Source organism: Carassius carassius, chromosome 16 (genome assembly GCF_963082965.1).
Source record: "Carassius carassius chromosome 16, fCarCar2.1, whole genome shotgun sequence".
In the NCBI taxonomy this organism is placed as follows: Eukaryota; Metazoa; Chordata; class Actinopteri; order Cypriniformes; family Cyprinidae; genus Carassius; species Carassius carassius.
The window spans coordinates 8,718,939-8,737,659 of NC_081770.1; the positions used below are offsets into that span (position 1 = coordinate 8,718,939).

Below are 18,721 nucleotides of genomic sequence, written 5' to 3' on the forward strand. Positions count from 1 at the left end.
GATATTTCCTGATATATTAAGCATGTATGGCATTGTTTTGAATAAAAAGGAAAAAAAAAAAATAAGCCTATATCAGTTATACAGTGCTTTCGTAGAATGACTTATACCCCCCCCCCCCCCCCCCAAATGTGCCCCCTAAAAAATCATGAATGCATGACGCCCCTGGTTTTGCGTCTCTGAGCAACGTGACAGTGTTTCGTTCCTGAATGAATCAACCATAGACTGTATAAGGAATCAACCGTTTAAATGATTCGGTTCAATCGCAATGACTCACTTATTAACAGTGACTTGCTGACACATACTGGTCATTTTAATTTCACATTTAAAGTATCTTTTGATTTTTTTAAATAATTAATTTCTTATCATTTCAAATGAGTATTCAACATTTTATGTCTTGTATATCAAAACATTATTCCTGCATTTGTAACTGCAGGTTAAATGCATTCTTGTCCTGCACTAAACAGTGTAATACATCTAAATGCCACTTCCAATGAATCTTCTGCATTTCCTCTGCATTAAAAGATGAGTTTGTTGATACTGATTTGCTTGGTAACAGCCCAAATGTCTTATTATTCTAAATAACTGATTCCTTTAATTAAAAACAACTAGTTTGAGATTAATAGACCTATCCCAGGGGTGTCAAACTCAGTTCCTGGAGGGTTGTAGCCCTGCAGAGTTTAGTTCTAACCCTGCTCCAGCACACATATCATGTAGTTTTCAAATAAACCTAAATGATTAGATTAGCTGGATCAGGTGTGTTTAATTAGGGTTATATCTAAACTGTGCAGGACTGTGGCCCTCCAGGAACTGAGTTTGACACTCTTGGCCTGTCCCATTTTTGACTCCCTCCCACTGTTAAAATGTAACTAAGTAATTTTTACTCTGAGTAAATTTTAAATGAGCTACTTTTTACTTTTACTTGAGTAGATTTTTAGACTGGTACTTTTACTTTTACTTAAGTAAAATTTCATTAATGTAATGGTACTTTTACTTGAGTAGAATATTTTTGTACTCTTTCCACCTCTGGAAGCTTGTCACCATTGTTGAGATTCATACACTAATTATTGAGGTCTCTGTGTGTCTAAGCAGTCTCTAGTTCATTAACAATGTAATTTTAGAAAGGAACAGACAAAATAAAATATGAGTTTGTAGAATCTTATGCACTGCATCTGCTATAGTCTCTAATATTACATTAATAGCTCAGATTTAACTCCAGATGAAACCAGTTGATCAGATCACTACGTGAAAAAAGTTTTAATATCAGCAAGTAACCAACATCACCTGACGACGGTTTTCTCGCACAGTTTTTGCTATAACAAATATAGTTATAGCGGTTAAATGAACAGATACACTCAAAAAGAGTCAAACTGCCTAAGTACCGATCACCATAATGGTGACGTCAAACTAAACTATTATTTTCAATAAACCCTCAACACCTCTGTTAATCTCAATAAGAACTTTTTTACACTTATGACAGAAATAAATCTTGTTTATAATAAGTGCAGTTGGTAATACTGTTTTTGGACTTATTTACGCTAGAGTTTGACACCAAACAGAGGTTGGGTTTTCACTTTCAACCAACATTTTGTCTTCTGAGCAATGTAAGTTCACATCTAGTGTGATGGGAAGCTTTATTAGAATGTTAGAGAATAATGTTGTAACAATGCTATCAATAAACGTTTTTAGAATGTTTTTCGAGTATGTTATCCTAACTTTTAGCAGAACATCCTGGGAACTAAAATAAAACTAGCCGCTGAAAACGTTCCTAGAACAATAAAAATTTCTAGGTGGGTCCTTGTTTACTACTTTTTGCATGTTTAATGGTGGATTGTATTACTTATTTATGGAACATAATTACTGTTTATCTGCCGCTGGTTCTGTCGACAAGGACAGCTCCCACGTATGCTATTATAACGATCAACAAGATTAGTATTATGGGGCATGCACGCCAAACGTGGAGCATCGCTTCTCTAGACCCGCGGGAGGACACGTCTGATCCATAGTCTGATCGCCTCTTTGCATTGACTTTGTATGTAGTCTATGTACGATACTCCGCAAATCGCTGAACTCACGTTTGTTATGTGTGCCCAATTATTGTGTTTGAATGACTAAAGTTTATGTAGGTGCAGTGTTATTGCATTTGGTTATTTACTGCTTTATGTACACTGCCTTATTTCACCTGACAAGTTAAACAATGTAAATAAATACAGTTTTTATTTACAGAAATATTAATCATTCATTATTGCAAATTATATTTGGTAAGTTCAAAATGACATTTATTATGATTGATTTGAACACTTGAAACTGTGCTGTGTTATCACACCATCGAATTGGACAAATATTCTAACATCTATGACTAAAAATGTAGTTGTAAACCTTCCATTACTCTGGTCTAATTCGATATAATAAAATTATGACATCAAGCACAACGTTTATAAAACTTTACCTCACCCGTTAAATCCATGATTTATCTTTATGTCTAATTGATGGCCGTCAGCGGTTGGGTAGAAGACAACAAATCCCATCATTCCATGCTCCTTCTTAGCGTCATCAAACCACACGATTGTTACTGTTTTGGTAGTGCACCCTCTCATGGCAGGTCCTTCAACCTGTACCTTTACGTTTACTTTTATAAAGTGTACTTATTGCGGAAATAATATACTTGAAAAGAACACACATAAATGCAAATTAACTGTTATTTTCGCTGCTTAAGTACATTGTATTTGTAATTAATTTCAAATGTATCACATTGTAAAGTTATATCAAATGCAATAAGTTCAACTTTTGAGTGATTTTTTGAACAACTTAAGTGGCACTTTTTAGTACTTTTTTAGTATTTCATATCTTTATATGTACAATTATATGTTCCTAATTGCTTCTGGTGTCTTTAAAATATGCTTAAAGTGTACTATTAATGTATTAACATGCAATTAATGTGAACTAAAATAAACTTTAATGTTAGTTAACAATACACTTAAGTGTGAATTAAATGTAATGTTTATGACCACATAAATGCATATTATTTGTAATTAATTTCAAATATATTACAATTTAAAATTACATTAATTGCAATTAGTTTAACTTTTGAGTGATACTTTTGAACCACTTAAGTGGGACTTCAGTATATTTTACATGTGATTTGAAATATGGTAAATATCTACTTCTGAATAAGCAATTAATGTGAACTAAAATATACTTCAATGTCATATATCTCTGGCAATGAAGTTGAAATTTAGTATATTAAATAATAATAATAATAACCTCTTAATAACCTAGTTATAATCAAAGCAAAAAACAAAAAGGTAAACCCTCTACATTTATTGACAAATCAATCTCTAAAACAAATACACAAAAATGTTTTTTGCTGCTGCACAAGAAAAGCCCAACACTATATGGTTACAATACTTCAACTTAATTATTAGAAAGAGTCTGGAGAACAATGCTAATTTCACTATCATGGAAAACATCTTTCTGTAAGATGTGTTAACCGGTTTCCTCACCGGGGACCTAAAAATGTCCACAAGGTCAAAATTTACTGGTATTACTAGTCATTTGGTCGCCATAACTTATAGGATTACTAACACACAAACGACACGCATTTAATACAAAAAAAAAAGAAAGAAAATTATCAATCCATGTACAACAAATGAGATATGAGACCTTATTGTAAAACATTACCAAAGTGTGTTACTTGTACCCCTGGTTTCACAGACAAGGCTTAAGACCAGCCCCAGACTAAAATGTAATTCTGAGCTGTTTCAACTGATAGAAACTTGCACTTGATCATTAAAAATACAAGTGCCTTTGTTTATGCCTTATTTTTTCTAAGGCATGTCAAGGAAAAATTACCTAGATGTCCTTATTGAACTATGATCCAGGCTTAGTCTAAGCCCTGTCTGTGAATCCAGGCCATTAGTTCTCAAATCTTTATTAGCTCCAACATTAAACAGGACTAAAGGTTTTCTTCTAAAATCATACCCCAGCATTAGTGAATGCAAGTTTGACTAAATAAAAAATTAAAAACAGAACTCCAAATGAACTTGCTGGGACGTGTTATCTGTCAATGTCCCCAAAGCTCTTCATCGGAAGTAAACTTCACGTCATGAAGCTGCACACCATCTCTCCACAGTCTGTGAAAAAAATGAAAAAATGTTCCAAAGAGGCAGGAAAGTCCAAAAAATTCCTTGAGGAAAGAAAGAATAACAATTGTTATAAAACAAATCCATCCATTATAAATGGTTCAGTTGAGTGAAAGCAATAGACACAGTTGCGGTCTAAAGTTGTTTATATACACCTTGCAGTATCAGCAAAATGTTAATAATTTAAGCAGTTAGAGGGTATCGAGGTAGAATCATTAAAAAAAATACAATTACTAGTCTGATGAAGCAGTATATTCTGCAAGGTGTGTGTAAACTTTTGACAACATCTGCATTACCTAAGAGCCGAATTAACATTATCAGGGCAACATGGTGGTAGAATGCTGGGAAATGTTCCTTCAGATTTCCCATAAACAGCAGAATTCCTGATCACACCATCTTCACTAGGCTTAAAAAATAGATTACATTTTTACAAACATTCATTATTTCTACTTCACAGGGAATAAAACATAACTCTACCATTCAAAAATATATATTATTTTCTTATATGAAAAAAATAATTTCATCTTGCCTTGCAAGCTTCTCTCACACATCTTCACGAAGGATGTTCCGGTATGTACCACGGCTGGCACACAAAAGCTACTGTCCTCATCCTTTGGTTTGTTACCTGTAAAATATATGATGATTAGAGGGGGGTCTGTCAATGCACAGAATGGAATATATTATTTGCAAATGGAAAAGATTCAAAGCAGTTCAAATCCATAGGGATAATGACTTAATATAGCACTTTTAGCTTGTCGTGTGTGATCAGGGTGAGCTAACTAGACAACAATTCATTAAAAACATCTAACATCACCTCTTCAGTACTGGTCTGTGTCTCCACATTGTATCTCCAGAAACAAAACTGTACTGATCCTGCAAAAATGAATAACTCCAGATAAGTAGAAACATATTACAACAAAAGCAGTAATGGAACATCTAGCTCTTCAAATGCAAAATGAAACAGAAAAAACAGCATTATTTCTAGAGGTGGCTGATATATTGAATATTACTGGTCATTATAATATCGATTATGTACATTAAATATTACAAGATCAGATCTCTGAATTTTGTTCAGTAGCGCCAAAAAAAATTTTAGTCCACCAATATCAGAATGCAGTCAGAGATAAATTATGTCATTAATTCAACATCCTGAGTTTATATAGCAAGAACTGACGTGTTATGGCGAAAGCCACACAAATGGTAAGACTACATTAAGGATAAAGAAAATGAATATGAAGATATACTTACTTGATTCATCGTATGCAGTATAATGTCTCATCTATAATCATCCAAACGTGACGCTCCGCTGTCCTCTTCTTGTTTGTTTCCTCCCTCACACTAGGGGTGGGCGGATCGATCTAAATATTGATAGTATCGATGCCAACACTTGTATTGGTATCAGATCGATACAAAATTATTGTGTCGATATTTTAATTTAAATATATCTCCTCTACGTTCATTATACTTTGTTCGTGTCTTCTACCTCTACAATCCAGAGCAAACACTGCTTTCACATCCTGGCCCACTTTGCTACTAGAGTTGTGACGTTCGCGAACGAACCGATTCTTTTGAACGGCTCATAAACATGAACGATGGGAGCCGAGTCGCGGCTGGAGGGGAGCCGTTCTTTCTGTCGTTCTTTTTTCCTATGCGTATTTCACACAGATGCACACAAATGAGCTCCTCCGCGAGACAGAACTGTTATAGGGGGAGGGGCGCACCCAGCGCAGGCAAACCCTTTATAGCGTGATGATATTAGTTATTAGTTGTGCATGTTCATTGCAGCCCACTTTGTTATTGTTCATTGACTTGAAGGGGCTGATGTCCTATTTGCAAAGTTTACAGTAGTAATAGTATGTAGTATATAGACATTTCCATTTTATTTATTCTAATTTTATCTACTTTAAATATTTTTTGTTTTCTATCAAAATGTTATTGTGTGATAACAATGTTCTTGTGTGGAAGTGTTTGTAGTAAAAGCTGTTTTGCACAGAAATTCATTGCAGCCGGCTTTGTTTTTGATGTTTATTTGAGTAGGTATTGTATGAATAACATAAGTCAACGTAGCTTTACACACACACACACACAAACACACACACACACACACACACACATTTTGTACTAAAGGTAAATCCAAAATAGTGATGTCACTGTCTAAGCAGAGGGATTTGTGCAACCCTATGGAATATAGTCCACACATGACAAATGAGGTAATAATCAATATTTCAGAATAATTCAAACTCAGATATTGGTGTGTGATATCTGAGTTTTAATTATTTGGCTACAAATCTCACCTCATCATTCCTCCCAGTGATTATTTCCAGGATAAACTGAGATGCCCCCAAGCTGGCTTCTTAAAACTGACTAAATATTTAAAAAGAGCCAAAAGAGCCGTTCTTTTGAACGGCTCTTTGAAAGGAACGGATCGCGAAGATCCGGATCCCCTCAAAGAGCCATAAATCCCATCACTATTTGCTACTCCTCCGCCTACTGCTGCTCTGCTGTGATTCGTTGTTGTGTCGTCACGTGACTCACTGACACAACGCGCCGAGGAACAGCGAATTGAGAGAGCGAAGCTGCCTGATAGCACATTGAGAGATCAGGATGGCCGAGAGGAAGAGAAGCGTTGTGTGGAGCTATTTTACAGCACTAAATGATAATACTGCAACTTGTGATTCGTGTAAAAAGAGCATTCGATACTGTGGCAACAATACAAACCTATATAAGTAAAAAGTATCGTATTGGTATAGGTATCAGCAATACTGACCCTATATGTATTTGGTATCGGATTCGATACCACATTTTGCAGTATCGCCACCAGTTACACAAACATGGCAATTTTTCAAAAACTGGTAAAGTAGTGCGCCCTGCGCCGTCATGACGTAATATTTTGGAGCATGCGCATTAACCAAAAGAGACACTGCGTGGTTACCTATTATTTCAAGCTTTCCATTTCTACTCAAGTTCAAGTTGTTCTAATTTGTTGGTTAAACTCATTCACCTAACAAAGTTATTTTTACAGTGCAGTTTAGCCTATATTAGAAACCAAATGTAGGCTATTTGAATCCAAATTCATTTGGTTTAAATTCGTTAAACTTTTACTTGTAATTAATTCACTTAAATGTGTGTTTAAGTGACTTAGAACGACATAATGATATTGAAAGTATTCTGTACACAGTTGTAAATTATGGTACTATTACATACAAATACAGTACTTTTAGAAAATGTTATGTAGAAAATGTAATTAATAGAATTCAGGGCAGGAGCTGGTGATACAAATTTCAACAATTCAAAGTTTTATTGGAGTATACTGTATAAGAAAGTGTATTGAAGTTTATGTTAATTAATTGCATTAATGCACATAGTAGGCCATATATTATAGTCTAAATAGTAATACATTTAAAACACATTAACAAATGTAATTTTGGAAAAACACAAGTTGAAATTAAAATCAAGTATTTTACATGCACTTTAGTATATTGATAAATATCTAAAAATAAGTGTAATTGTTTAAAATACAATAAAATCATAATTATGTAAAATGTATGTTTTAAGTAGCCTAATACTTAATTAGACATTATCATAAAGTGCACTTAAGTATGTTAAAACCTATTGTCATTAAAGTGTAATCTCTTTAAGTACACTTAAGTGGCCTTTAATTTAAATTATATGATTATGTGCAAATGCACTTTAAAAAAAGTAGCCTATACTTTTAAGATTGGAAGTACACAACAAGTACACTTTTAATACAATTAAACTTCTTTTCACAAGGGTACATTAAGTGTACATTTGACAGATTAACCACACTTCTAAACTAACAATTGAATTAGGCGGACATATCTCACAACCACATTAATGACCTGAATATGACGACTCCAGGTATACATATTTGGTTAACAGCGCTATTGTTTACATAAACTATCGCTCGTGCAGGACCGCGGGTCTTCTGCGCATCTGTCTAATCTTATATAGCCCTTAAACTCGACATATCATCTTAATCCGCATTAAAAACACTATACAAGATAAACACACACTTACTTTAGGTAACTAACGCACAAAACTTCGACAGGAATCATGAGAAAAAAATCCACGCGAACTATCTCTTTCTGACCGAGCAAAAACAAAGCTAAAAGGTTGTATTTGAACAGTCATCTGCGGTGACGAAACTGTCCATTCGCCTGATCGGTGCATGAAACTACGGTGGCCTGGATGCTTGCTAACCTGGATGCCTAAGAGTGCCCAGCAGATGGAGCAGTTGACTTTACTCTTCTACAGCTTTAGTAAACAAATTAATGTCTTCTGACAAGTTCTAGTAAAATAAATAAATCCAATATTCCTAGACGAAAGATTATGGTAAATTTTCATTAGATTTATACACCAATGAACCATTACATTATAGCCACCTAATAACCTGCAGGACCTCCTTTAGCAAGCAAAACAGTAGCCATGCATCTAGGAATTGATTTGACTTGATTGACGAGGAGGCGACTCCTGTGTATCTTGTATCATAATGTCAACAACTGGTCTTCCAGTTCCTCTACATTGCAGGATGGCGATGATGTAGCACAATCCCCCTTTTCCAAGTTGAACAACAAAAGTTCTATTGGGTTCATGTCAGGTGAATTTGTAAGCCAAGGCATTGACAGAAATTCACCATCATGTTCCTCAAACCACTCTTTGATGATTCCGGCAGTGCGGCATGGTGCATTATCTTATAATGTAATGTTGGTAAAGCCCAAAGTATTCTTCATTTTTCATGAGTACACGAGGAACAGCGTACAGTGCGTGTGATGCAAGTTTTGTCATGAGTACTGTACATGCAACATCTTATTTTTGTAACTGCACACACTTTGTACATGCAGGTTGCACATGTGCATTGAATTTTGCAGTAATCAGTTGTTCCACAAGGTGGTAACACTGTCCCGGGTCGTTGATTCACAGTAGAAACCTAAAGAGACGGAACAACAATATATCGGAAACTACAACAACAACAGATAGCTGCATTGACAAGCGTTAGTAAGCGAGATAGAATGGGATAGCACAGGCTTTGGTTTAAAAGTGTTCCAAAATATTTGTTATCAGTCATAAATTATAGAGAAAAATAGATCAGACACTGGACATGGATGGAGCTCATCGTTCGACTGCCTGCATTCACACAAAAAATCAAATTGCATGTACTTTGAAAGGCTACATGTTTGACTGTATGCATACGTTAGCATACGTGTACAACAACAAAGTATAATTTGGCATTGATGGCCATCAAGGAACACAGTTGTCATGAATGGGTGCACTTGGTACGCAGTGATTATCATAACCTTACAGCTGTAAGATATTAGGATATTGGGGCCTTAAATGTCCTAAGAAAACATTGCTCACAGCATAACAACGCTATCACTGCTGGGTTGTGTCCACACAACAGTATATCCAAGGTGCAGTAGCTTCTGTCAGTAATCGGCTTAGAAATCCTGATTCATCAGACCAGTCCATTTTCTTACAATTACGATGATCTTGGGCCCAGTTCATGCGTTGCTGGCGATGGTGTGAGGGTTAGTGAGAATTGGACCATAAAGTTTCTTTTTTTTTTTTCATTTCATTTAAATTAATTCTGTAAATATTAGCAGCAAAGGAAAAAACTTGTCACCTTTAATTTTTCACTGATGTGTTTTTTCCACCCAATGGATCAAATTTAGAAAACTAACCACAGCTGGTTTAAGATTGACTCAAAAGATAAACATCAGCGAAGCCAGAACTGTGAGATCATAACATGGTTTTAAATTTATTTTCTGGGTTCTTCTATTCATTTTTGAATAAATAAACATAGTTTTAAAATCACAGTGTTCCACAATTCAAACAATATTGTTCTACTTTTAGACCTTTTGCACAGTCGAGTAACTGCCCCCTCAAAAGAAAAGCTGTCACTGTGGCAGTGATATGAACCCTTCACGTTTTTATAAAAATGTATGATATTTTTATCCATTAAAACCAGTAAAAATCTTAATAAGGGTTAGATGAACTATAACATTATATCAAATGCAAATGCAGGATGTGAACTAGAAGGGGTCGAACACAGTCAGGGGAGGATTCACACAACACTTTAACAGTTCTGCTGTTAGATCACACACTGAACCACTGAAGAAAATGATTCACAAGTTTGTCTTGTTCTGTTTGTGCTGCTGGAGTCTGACTGGTAAGTTACAATATATATATATATATCTATATCTTTTTTTGGTCATTTAGGTGTAAATTTGAATTTGAATATTTTCATCTGCTGCTATGTACTGAAAAAAACAAATGCATATTGAATATAATATACAAGATCTTGTAAACTTGTAAGTCATGAAAAATAAGGGAAATCCCTACAGCGAACTGAAATGTTCAGAAAGTGTGAACTTATATATATATATATATATATGTGTGTGTGTGTGTGTGTGTGTGTGTGTGTACTATCGCAGCTATCATAAATGTATACAACATGGAAACTCACTGGTCAAAATGTGCAGGAACCTTATAGTGCATAGAAGACTACCCATTGATCTTTCATTAAATATATATATATATATATATATAAATAAAATAAAATATTTATATGTATGTTTAGCACAATAAAAACATTACTTTCAATCTGCAATAATTATCATGTATTTATCGTCAATAAATTATGAAACTTTAATCACTGATTGTCCTCTACACTTTAAAAAAAACAACAAGGTATTTGCTGTGTATATACAGTGTATTGCTGTGTAGTTAAAGTTACATTTTTGAAACAGATCGATCTTGTGGTAGAACTGTAGCATCAGGCTACTATGAAGGGGGTCGGGGGTCCTTCTTTCTCATAAATTATGCTGCCATATACTCTATCAATTGTTATTTTCAATCTATTTCCAGCAATCTGTAAGTGCTGCTTCAGTGTTTTCACTCTCTGTACTGATAACAGTAGCAGGTTTCTGCCGCTGCTCTAAACTTCACTCAACTTTGTGTAAATGAAGCTGATTTCAGGATTTGTAAACCATCAGAGGATTTAATTCATGTCACATCTGTTCATCAGGTGTGTTTAGTAAATCAGTTTCAGTGACGGAGGGAGATTCTGTCACTCTGAAAACTGATCTTACTGAAATACATGAAGGAGACACCATAGTGTGGAAATATGCAGCGGGAAAGTCTAAAATTGCTACAATGACCAAAAATAAGCAAAACATCTCAGCTGATGTTCTTGACGGGAGATTCAGAAACAGACTGAATCTGGACAATCAAACTGGATCTCTGACCATCACAAACATCACAACTCAACACGCTGGACTCTATGAAGTAGATATAAGTCGAGCAGAAGAAATATTAAAAAAATTCAATGTTTCTGTCTATGGTGAGTAGAGATCATTTGTTGAAATGTTCACATATTCTATTTACATAGTCAATTTATAGTCATAGTCATTTATTTATTTTATATTCTGAGATGAAAGAAAGATTCAGTGACCGTTAACACACTAAACACTCACTCAACACAAAATTAACAGATTCACTACAATTCACAATGTTGAAAATGAGAAATGTGTTCATATTCCTCTTATTCTTTACGTTTTCAGTTTGTCTTTCTGTTCCTGTCATCAGCAGTAACTCTTCACAATGTTCTTCATCTTCATCATCATCATCATCATCATCATCTTCATCATCATCTTCATCACAGCAGAATTGTTCATTGTTGTGTTCAGTGGTGAATGTGAGTCATGTGACTCTCTCCTGGTACAAAGGAAACAGTTTATTGTCCAGCATCAGTGTGTCTGATCTCAGCATCAGTCTCTCTCTACCTCTGGAGGTGGAATATCAGGAGAAAAACAGCTACAGCTGTGTGATCAACAATCCCATCAGAAACCAGACCACACATCTGGACATCAGCAAACTCTGTCACACATGTTCAGGTACAGCAGAGCTGATATATGTCTATCTCTGTCTTCTGTAGATCAGACTGATTAAATCACTTACGTTAATCACGGTCTCTCTTTTATTCTACTTCAGTTCCTTCAGTTTCTCTGATAGTTTTGATCTCTGCAGCTGTTGTTGGATCTCTGTTGACTGTAGCTGCAGTCGGGATCTTCTGCATCTGCAAGAAACACAGAAAAACTGGCAAGTATAATTTTCTCTTTATAAACAAGTAAAATAATAAATAAATCTTTAATAATATGTTCTAAATTTTTTGCCCAACGGATAGCCAAATTTTGTAATTTAATTGAAAGTATTCTCATACTTTTCATTGTATAATAAATGTATATTTGTGTATATTGACACTGAGCATCGTTCTTCATCGTTCTCATCAAAAAAATAAATAAAAAAAATACTCATAAAAAAAAAAAAAGATTTATGAATCTAGGAAAAATATTAAAAGATGTTGCTGGTGCTCTGAAATTCATATGAATGATAACTTTTGTTGTGCTTGTAGAACTTAAGTGCTGATTACATAGAAAGAGTGTAAAAAACTTTGCTTTGTCAAACCTAACATTTGTGTTTGATTTATGTATAAATGAATGTGTGATTTATGTGTCTCTCTAAATGTAATGATTAACACTCTTTTAGGATCTATTTGTGTGTGGACAAAAGTTATAGGCCTAATGGCTAATTAAAATTGTTGATGCCATTTTTTTAATCTTTAAGTGTTACTTCTGTGTTAAATTTGAAAGGCCTGATAATAACACAGAGGCTGTGAAGAACCAGATCTAATTAAGACTGAGTTTGTGGTTTTAATGCATCTGTGTTTGTTAAAACAGTTGAGACTTGTGAAGAAGATATCACTTACGCCGAGACGACATTCTACAAAAGAAGCGCACAGAAAACAGTAAGAAATGTTTTTGTTAATTTCTTGAGTATCTGTATAATTGGTAACACTTTACAATAAGGTTTCATATGTTAACATTAGTGAATGTATTGACTAACATGAACAAACACTGTACAATTCATTTATTACAGTATTTATTACAAGTAGTTAGTTCACAGTGCATTAACTAATTTTAACAAGCAACTTTTTGTTTTAATAACGCATTAGGAAATGTTAAATTTGATATTAAATAAGATTAAAAAATGCTGTAGAAGTATTGTTCATTATCAGTTCATGTCAACTAAAGTAGTTAAGTAATGTTAACTAATGAAACCTTACTGTAAACTGTTTCCTTATAATTTAAGAACAGAGTCTGATGTAGATCAGTGTGCACTTTTGATTTTGTCTGGATGATATTTAAGTCCATTTGCACAAAAAAAAAAAAAAAAAAAAAAAATCATATTCTGGTAAATCAAATAAATGATTACTTACTAAATTAAAAGTAAATTATTATTAAAATTATTAAATTATTAAATAATTATAAAAAATTATTAAATAAATAAATTATTAAAAGAAAATCAATATACAATGTGTAAACAATGAGACTTACAAGTTTACAATTCTAACTGAAAATGTTGAAATTATGCAAACTAAGTTTAACTTGCATACATCATTATCTGACTTAAGTATGTTATAATTGTATTTTTTAATCACATAACTTTGACTTTGTTGATTGATTTACCAGAGCATTATTTTTTTTTTTTTTTATTGTCACAATAACTACTTTTTTTTGTTGGACAATGTATTGTCCCAGAAATAATTGTGGTATTATTGTCATTTTAAGACCATTTTATGCCACTGAATATATAAAATATAATAGCATAACAATTCAAGTAGTGCATGCATAATATTGCATTAACAAGATGCTGCAAAAGACAGTCAAACACATCCATATAATGCACGTTTCCATAGAAAAACAACAACAACAAACAATTAATAAACAGCACAAGCAGAATTCAAAAATATGAGAAAGCACCATTATGCATTGTTACATTCACATATGTACGAGAACTGTGAACTGTGGCTTTGAGTCGATTCAGACTTCCATCCTGGAGTCTGGATTTGTAAGGAAAACACTATAGGGCTTCAAATGCTGTCTTCTTTTTACCTGTCTGCATTTTACAAATATTGTGTAAGAATTCAATATATTGATTACTGCGACAGTCCTAAGGCAATAATGAGCTTTCATAGCGTAATAATCTATCACAAAACCACACAGTGTGTTTAAGACACTTTTTTAAATTAATTTATTATTAATATTGTTGCTATTGTTATCATTCTTCATTATTATTATTATTATTTATTTTGTTATACATTTTTTTTTACAGAAATTCAAAGAAGATCATGTGGAATATGCACCAATCAAAATCAGATGAAGATCAAACTTTAATATTGTTCTTGGTACAAGACTCTTATTGTCTGATCATTGGGAACATCCTGCAACGACTTCAGACACTGTGGTCTCATGGATGAGCATTTTCATTGCAGCTTTTCATGTTTGCAAAACATAGATGCAAACTATCCATCCAGAGGTGATAAAGTAGACACTGCTGTGGTACTGATTATTTATATCTGTACAGAAATGTGGTTTGATCTGTGCATGAGAATGTGTCTACTGCTGGATGCTTGCATGTGATGTCAGTTTGTTAGTGTGTCTCAGGTGTCAAAAGTGTCAGTTTGCATGTGTATCTGTGCAAGTGTGTGTCTGAGGTGTCAACAATACATCTGTGTGAGTGTGTGACGGTGCGAGTGTGTCATGCGAGTGTGTCTGAGGTCTCAGTAGTGTGACTGTGAGTGTGTATGAGGTGTCAGTCTGTGTGACTTTTGCTCTACAGGGAAGCCAATTTACTTAAAAATAGTAAACTCATTGAAGGAATCATGACAGTGATTTTTTATCATTTTGAAATTTTACTCAAGTTTTTTTTCAACCCTCATTCTGAACCGTTCTCAGGAACAGCCTGTTTTTAAGGGGCGGGTCCTTTAAGGCTTCTGAGTAATTGGCTGCTGTTATGATTGGCTAACATCACTGCATAGAACAAACAGTATCAACTTCTCCTAGGTATTGCATGTTTCGAGTGTTCTGGCAACATAAAAAAAAACAGTCATTTCCATACATAGCATAAAAAATCATTTAGATAGTCAGTGTGAAAAAAAAAATCTAATATTATATACTTGATGCATGATGATCTCATACATGGATCCTGCAGTTAGACAGTACTACATTCTCACTCTCTAAGCTGTCATGTCCAGTACCTTTTCGAAAAGTACACCTTTGTATCTTATTTACCCCTTACGGGTGCATTTTAGACTACCCAAATGTGCAAAAAGGTGATGCACCAGTCACAGCTTACCCTTTTCTGAGTATAGTTTCAGTTATTTCAAAGGATTTATATACACACACACACACACACACACACACACACATATATATATATATATATATATATATATATATATATATATATATATATATATATATATATATATATATATATATATATAAAGGTATATCCTGCTTTTTTTCTGCCAGTAGTTGGGTCATTTAATGAATAAAGTCAATGTATAATTTACAATTTATGATTTGTTGTTGGTGGTGTGTAAATCATTTCATTTATTTATTTGCAACAGCATAGAAACTAACAAAGCAGTGTGTATATATATATATATATATATATATATACACACTCACCTAAAGGATTATTAGGAACACCTGTTCAATTTCTCATTAATGCAATTATCTAATCAACCAATCACATGGCAGTTGCTTTAATGCATTTAGGGGTGAGGTCCTGGTCAAGACAATCTCCTGAACTCCAAACTGAATGTCAGAATGGGAAAGAAAGGTGATTTAAGCAATTTTGAGCGTGGCATGGTTGGTGCCAGATGGGCAGGTCTGAGTATTTCACAATCTGCTCAGTTACTGTGATTTTCACACACAACCATTTCTAGGGTTTACAAAGAATGGTGTAAAAAGGGAAAAACATCCAGTATCGCGGCAGTCCTGTGGGTGAAAATGCCTTGTTGAGGTCAGAGGAGAATGGGCCGACTGATTCAAGCTGATAGAAGAGCAACTTTGACTGAAATTTGTTCAGTCCACTTGTTACAACAGAGGAATGCAGCAAAGCATTTGTGAAGCCACAACACGGACAACCTTGAGGCGGATGAGCTACAACAGCAGAAGACCCTACCAGAAAAAAAAAGGAATGGGATAATTTACAAATCTCATAAACTTATATTTTATTCACAGTAGAATATAGATAACGCATCAAATGTTGAAAGTGAGACATACAATTTGAAATGTCATGCCAAATATTGGCTCGTTTTGGATTTCATGAGAGCTACCCATTCCAAAAAAGTTGGGAAAGGTAGCAATAAGAGGCCGGAAAAGTTAAATGTACATATAAGGAACAGCTGGAGCTGTTTGCAACTTATTAGGTCAATTGGCAACATGATTGGGTATACAAAGAGCCTCTCAGAGTGCCAGTGTCTCTCAGAATTCAAGATGGGCAGAGGATCATCAATTCCCCCAATGCTTTGGTGAAAACAGTAGAGCAGTATCAGAAAGTTTCTCAGAGAAAAATTACAAAGAGTTTGAAGTTATCCTCATCTACAGTGCATAATATCATCCAAAGATTCAGAGAATCTGGAACAATCTCTGTATGTAAGCGGTCAAGGCCGGAAAATCATACTGGATGCCCATGATCAGGGGCTCTGGACTGGGGGTAAAACCAGTACTGATTACCAGGGCCCCAAAGGAAGAGAGGGCCCTTGAAAAGTCTGGAATATATATTTTCATGGGGAGGGGGGCCCATTAGGACTGTCTATGCATAGGGCCCGGGATCTTGTGCAGCGCCCCTGCCCATGATCTTCAGGCCATTAGACGGCACTGCATCACATACAGGAATGATACTGTAATGGAAATCACAACATGGGCTGAGGAATACTTCCAGAAAACATTGTCAGTGAACACAATCCACCGTGTTATTCGCCGTTGCCAGCTAAAACTTAGTAGGTCAAAAAAGAGTCCATATCTAAACATGATCCAGAAGCGCAGGTGTTTTCTCTGGGCCAAGGCTCATTTAAAATGGACTGTGGCAAAGTGAAAACTGTTCTGTGGTCAGACGAATCAAAATTTGATGTTCTTTTTGGAGAACTGGGACGCCATGTCATCCGGACTAAAGAGGACAAGGACAAACCAAGTTGTTATCAGCGCTCAGTTCAGAAGCCTGGATCTCTGATGGTATGGGGTTGCATGAGTGCGTGTGGCATGGACAGCTTTCACATCTGGAAAGGCACCATTAATGCTGAAAGGTATATCCAAGTTCTAGAACAACAAATGCTCCCATCCAGACGTCGTCTCTTTCGAAGACCTTTCATTTTCCAACATGACAATGCCAGACCACATACTGCATAAATTACAACATCATGGCTGCATAGAAGAAGGATCCGGGTACTGAAATGACCAGCCTGCAGTCCAGATCTTTCACCCATAGAAAACATTTGGCACATCATAAAGAGGAAGATGCGACAAAGAAGACCTAAGACAGTTGAGCAACTAGAAGCCTGTATTAGCAAGAATGGGACAACATTCCTATTCCTAAACTTGAGCAACATGTCTCCTGAGTCCCCAGACGTTTGCAGAATGTTGGCAAAAAATGGCCAATTTTTTTTTTTTTTTTTTTATATAGCATAACATGACTTCTGTCCATAGGTAAAACAATGGTTGAAATTTAAAGTGCCAGATTAAGATAAGATCTCACCTAAAGTTTCCGATGACAATTGTAAAGGTCAGAGAAATGTTGACAGCTCAAGATATCTGCTCCAGTTCCAGCTGTGTAACATCACCTTAGGATCAGGAAACACAACATGAGTGATGGACTGAAGGAGTGTTTTCCAACGATACAACTCGTCTTTTTAATTTTAGTAGCAAAAATCTTTATCAAATACACGGTAAATGTTAGTGCCTATGCTAGTGTGCTCTGAGTGGGTGGATGTTTACTGGTCAAAAGACACCACATGACTGATATGAAGTCTCTGGTCTAGATATGTCTCGGGTCCCTCTTTGTTCATTGTTCGCTGAGAGTGACTTTTCACCCGATTCATCGTCCAGCAGTAAGGTCCCTTTAAATAGCAGCACAACTCTCCTCAGCAACATAAAGGAACAAAGGACTGAAGCTTTGCATTAAAGTTAATTAATTATAAATACATCAGCGTTCATTTCGAAGAGAAACGACACAAAAAATGCTACCTAGCAGATGCCGCCGAATTTATGAAATCACACAGAACAGTCTTTCAGTAAAATAAAGAGCATCAAAAGTGTCGATGATGTCATGCTACATGATAATAAAACATTAATACAAGTGTGCAGTTGCACTAAATGACCCTCTCTGTTGTTTATTGCACCTGCAACAGCACTAGCATCCGTTCAGATTCATCTGTATTTTTATTTGTGTGTGTTGGTCTGCAAAACTGTCATGTTGTCGTGTTTTACATAAATAGCATCCCGCATCTTCCCCTAATGTGTCTGCAACCTAAAAACCGTTAGAGAAAGCAGAAAAACACACCCTCAGAAACGAAACTAGTAAACTGTTTGACCGCTAGAAGACAAGAGTTTTCATTTCTTCTTGTACTATTTTTTGGCGGTTGGCACATTTCCGCCACCAACTGGTAAGGAGTGTGGACCAGAACGTTTACAAATCCTAAACATATTGTTTTAAAT

General features: G+C 35.0%; 1 protein-coding gene and 1 long non-coding RNA gene across 3 annotated transcripts in view; both read right to left on the reverse strand.

The window, feature by feature from the left end:
• Nucleotides 1–18,721, reverse strand: part of LOC132159342 (uncharacterized) — a 103,008-nt gene that overhangs the window by 17,945 nt on the left and 66,342 nt on the right. The window lies entirely within an intron of this gene.
• Nucleotides 3,812–5,499, reverse strand: LOC132159062 (uncharacterized). Of its 2 annotated transcripts, none has more exons than XR_009437753.1 (3): nucleotides 5,388–5,499; nucleotides 4,436–5,012; nucleotides 3,812–4,183 (listed from the first exon to the last, which is right to left on the reverse strand). It is a non-coding gene; the product is annotated as an uncharacterized LOC132159062 (long non-coding RNA). The 2 variants fall into 2 exon arrangements; XR_009437754.1 differs by lacking the exon at nucleotides 5,388–5,499 and having other exon boundaries at nucleotides 4,436–4,764; nucleotides 4,954–5,370.